The following is a 5,194-nucleotide window of genomic DNA, read 5'->3' as shown; positions in this document are numbered from 1 at the left end:
AAGTGGCACGCTGAGGATGAGGAGTAAATCCAGCCAAAGCAGGCCAAGTAGTGCCCGGAATGGACAAAGGACCTAACCTCGGAGCGGTTAAAGCGTGCGGTAGGGCGCCACCAAACCAAACTCCATGCTGCCAAGCGTCAATAGGAACCTCCAGTGCTCTGTACGGAGCGTACGCAGCCGGTACATCTGAAGCAGTGTATGAGTGGAACACACCAGAATTAGCGTCCACCACTGGAAATGTCACCCACGAATAAAACAGTTCGTACGGGTAAGCATGTTCCGCGCTCACCACCAGAACCACAGCCAAGCCTTCCACAGGAACATCATACATCCGCAAATGGTCTCGCACCGCAATGCGACTATGCTGCGGGATGTCCACGGCTTGAGCCATGTTAGCACAGGAACTAGAAAAAACAAATTATACTTTGTAGCACAACTGGGTAGCAATTCAAAGAAACCGTTTTAGATAGATTCAAGCTTGAAAAGGACCTATTTCAAAAATAGGTAGGTTTTTTCCGACACTGCCGTTTTCCGGAAACGGGAATGTAGGCGTTAAGGTTTGAATGAGATACTACTCGAGTGTCATGTTATAAGGCCAGCCCCACGTTGGGCGCCATGTCGCAGGGTTTCCGTTCTCTCACAGAACTGTGCACAGAGATCTAGAACCTGGGTGAGCCAGGGTGACCCACAACTCACCTATGTTTCAGAAATCCCCTTACCTAGCTAGCTACAGTATCGCATCGGTAGTATATACTTCCCAATGTCTTAGACAATCCAGAACATGAACTTAGAATACCTCAGGTATCGTGGAACACATGAACACTCTTTCGTTATATTATCATTACAAACCGAAACTGGGAGGCAATGAAAACACGTGCTAGTTTGAAATGTTTATTTTTCAATGCAGCATTCTCAAACGCAGTATCTTGTATAATATCAACATACATATTATAAAAATCAGAGTCAGCAGCATAGTCACTAATCCATAGTAAGCAAATGTTGATAACATATTATGATGCAAAAATCTATAGAATTCTGTATCACCTATATTTCGCGCACCCTAATTAGCATATTATATTATATCTAAGAAGGTCTCATCTGGGCTCTTAGCTGGGCGGACCTATACTAAGTGTGGGCGGCCAGCTACGCTCCGTTTGCGGAGTGTGCGTAGTGCCGCCTACTCCGCATTTTGCGGAGCCGGCGGAGCCAGGCGGCACTACGCACACTCCGCAAACGGAGCGTAGCTGGCCGCCACCCGCCTCCCTCCCGCCCTCCCTAAATACTTTAAAGTAAAGGAATAAATTAATTTAAAACGCACTTACCTTGCCGGCCGCTGCCCGCCGCGTCCCCGGGGCTCGCTATCTTCCGTCTTCGTCTTCTTTCGTAATGCGCATGCGCGGGCGGCCGCGCATGCGCATTTTCTCGTGAGAAATGCGCATGCGCGGCCGCCCGCGCATGCGCATTACGAAAGAAGACGGAAGATAGCGAGCCCCGGGGACGCGGCGGGAAGCGGCCGGCAAGGTAAGTGCGTTTTAAATTAATTTATTCCTTTCATTTAAAGTATTTAGGGAGGGCGGGAGGGAGGCGGGAGGCGGGTGGCGGGGCTGGCGGCCGGGTGGTGTTTGCGGAGTGGGGCTACGCGGAGTGCGGAGGTGGGCGTAGTTTCTCGCCCACTTCGCGTAGCTCCGCGAAGCCCCACTCCGCCAACTCCGCCCAGGGTTAACCTATACCTCAAAGTCTCAGTAGGCGGAGATCACATCAACAGCTACCAGCTCTCAGCATGTCCAGCATCAAGTGTGTTTTCTCATTCCCTGTAACTGTATCTTGAACTCACGTAAATCCCAAAGTTGGCACAAACATTATTTGTGTTATGACTAACGTAGTGCGAGGATCAGGCCTGCAGCAACCTTGTGTTAGAGTGTGCAGTTCTCAGTGTGCAGACAGTTGTACCAAGTGTTCCAGGCACGACTGATACCAGTACAATAATATATTATTCTCAAATAAATCACATCTTTCGTCTAGGTTAAAAGCTGTAATAACAATTAGGTGTCGTGTGCAAACCGAAGCAGAAAGAAAATATGGCGTTTAAACATTTAATAAGCACATGCTAACTTAACACAATATATAGAAACGTAATAACCATATGACAGGGGGTGGTTGTTGGGTTTGGGCTTGTTGTAGGTAAAGTGAACGCAGCTGTGGTCAGTCCAGAGGAGAGCCGTAGTGTGGCTGAAGGAGACATGATTGCTGGAGGTGAAGATAGGGTCGAGAGTGTGACCTGCGATGTGGGTGGGGGAAGTGACCAGTTGTTTAAGTCCGAGGTTGGCGAGGTTGTCCAAAAGGGTGGTGGAGTTCCGGTCGTTGTTCTTTTCAAGGTGAAAATTGAGGTCTCCCAGAAGGATGTAATCTTTGGAGAGGAGCGCGTGTGGAGTGATGAAGTCCGTGATGTCCTCACTAAATTGTGCGCGGGGTCCTGGTGGCCTGTAAAGGAGGGTGCCTCTGAGTGTGGTCTTGGGGTCGATGTGGATCTGGAAGTGAAGGTGTTCAGAGTTGGCGAGATTGACGTCAGAGCTGGTTGAGATGTGGATGGATTTCTTATGGACGATAGCGATTCCTCCTCCTGTGTGGCCGGTACGGTCCTTGCGTATGATCTTATAATCTTCTGAGATGGCAATGGTGATGTCTGGGGCGGAGGAGGCGTTCATCCATGTTTCTGTTAGGAAGGCGACGTCCGGAGAGATGGTGTCTAGTAGATTCCATAGGTCAATGGCGTGCCTGTGGACCGATCGGGTGTTGAGCAAGATGCATTGTAGGTGGTTGGGGTCGGGAATCTGTGGTGTGATCGTAGCGGAGTTGTTGACGGTGCCGATGAATTTGCAGGAGTAGCATGAGAAAGGTCCATGGGTGTGTCCAGGAGCGGCTTGGACGCAGTTAAGGGAGCGGCCGGGGTTAAGGGCTAGGAGGGTGGTGGCATCGTAGGTAATGCGGGAGGGCTGGGCAATGCGAGGGCCAGGGGGTCTGGCGCTGGGTGCGGTCCAGGCGCGGACGGGCGTAGATGGGCTTACCTTTGGTGCACCTTCGGCGCGACTGGGGCACGATCGCTGCGCGTAAACGCTGCGCGCGGGAACAACTGTCATATATGGATAGTGGAGGGGGAGGGGCGAGGGCGGCTCAGCTGGGAGGCGGGGCGGGCTTACTAGGACAACAACAACACTCAAAATGGCAGCGGAGGGGTGAGCACAGCCGAGCGCTTGGGGTTAACGCGCAAACACTGAAAAGTTACAATGGCAATTTAACAAAATGCATACAGGGCAAAAGCGGCAAGCAGGGCAGACAGCAGGCAATAATAACGAGGCACTTCTGATACAAAGTGCAGCACATACCAGGTGTCGTCAGAGACACTGGGGAGCGACCATTCAGCTCGAAAGCGAAGAGTCTTATTCCCCCTCATTGCAAATATAGGTACTTACCTTACGGGTTGCCCTGAGGTCCCCAGTTATAGAGGAAGTCTGGGCAAGGAAATATCTAAGGGAGTCCAGAAGTAAGGAGGGTTGACTGCTGTGTACACCCTGATATTGATACCCCTTAGTTGATGGTAAAGGGAGCCTAGTTGAGTCCTGACAGGTGTTCCTGATCTATGAGGAGGGCCCCTACCTGATATTTATGCTGGGCGATGTATGTTCCGCCTTATGTTGGTCAATGGGTTGGCCTGATGTGTTATTCCAGGTCCTTGTTTATGTACCAGATTAATGGGCCAGACGGGCTGATTTATTACAGGTGTTCCTGTCCATGATGTGCCGTGATGCCCTAATGTTTTTCCCTTACAGGGGTTGGGTTGGCGTTATTGTGCATGATGTATTTCTATGCTAATGTAGTATTTTGCAATTACAGCCTTCCCATAAGGATGAGAGTCTGAGTTGGCCCCGTCAGATTGGCCCCAGATCTAATGTCATTTTGATCCCATCCTTTTTCCTTTCAGCATGGACTACTTCCTATGTAAATAATTCCCCCTATTATTCACTTGGCTGTGGCGCCAATTGGTGTCCTGTTGTGACACTATGTTTTGCATTCTTTTGCCTTGCAGGTTGGAAACACTACTAAACTACGTATCTTTTTCCAACTCAAACTGGTGTCCTGCCTCTTTTGTGGTGTGCCTGGTGTGTTGACTGTGGGTACTGCGTGAGTGCTTCACATGTCCTCGAAGTTTGGCCTGCCCGCTTGGTTCCATGCTACCCCCTTGGAGATTTGGGTAACCCCCATTTCTTACAGAACCAAACACGGAAACTCGGTAACATCATACACAACGCGCCTGACTCTCCTCTCCAGGTAAGCGCTTTGTTACTCGCACCGACCCGTATAGCTGGAAAGTTCAGGACCTAGAAATTAATTGAGCCCCTCCTTTTGTTCTTTTTATCTTTAGAACACTGGGAGTCAGGCAGCTTTAATCGAGCTTACAAAACATACAAGTAAGTGAGTGTCAACTAGTATGTGGTTGAATGGTTGAGAAGAAGGTTAAGATCAAGCAAGTTGTTGATTATGGTATTTTTGCATCTTTTGCATTTTTAGCTTATGACTTCGTGGACATTTCCAGTAAACTCTGTTGAGCGCGAGGTAGGTGTGGAAACTTGTAGTGTTGGGGAGAGGCAGTGTAGAGGCAGTTACTCAAAAATTCTAAAAGCAACCTTTTGTGCTTCCATTACAGATATTGGTCCTGATGAGAACTCGCAAATAATACGAGTTCGAAACGCGTGGACTTTATGTTACAAGCCAAAGTTACAAATTAACAATTGCAGATAAATTGAAAATTGTGTATATATATGTTTCAAAACACTTATTGGCTTTTTGTTGTGAATACTGAGATTCCAGCATATATTGCACCATTGATGTTTCTTTGTGTTGTTTGTACTGGTATGATTGATGAATGAGTGTGGATGAATGTGCAATAGAATGTAAATCTTTGTAAATAGGAGAATTGTTTTTGATATATTGAATGTCACATTTTGTGTTGTGTACACCAGGTTTTAGCATTTGTATAAAAATCTGATAAATCATACCCCTAAACAAGAGTGAAAAAATTCAAAAATAAGAAAGAAATAAAGGAATTGGATTAAAAACCATCAAACATATTGTCTTACCCGTATGTTTTGACCAAATAGTTGTCTTATCCATTGTTAGCGGCATTTGCACCTATTTT

Source organism: Lissotriton vulgaris, chromosome 1_1 (assembly GCF_964263255.1).
Source record: "Lissotriton vulgaris chromosome 1_1, aLisVul1.2, whole genome shotgun sequence".
Classification (NCBI taxonomy): domain Eukaryota; kingdom Metazoa; phylum Chordata; class Amphibia; order Caudata; family Salamandridae; genus Lissotriton; species Lissotriton vulgaris.
The sequence above is the reverse complement of the archived record's forward strand: the minus strand, read 5'-3'. Positions refer to the sequence as shown.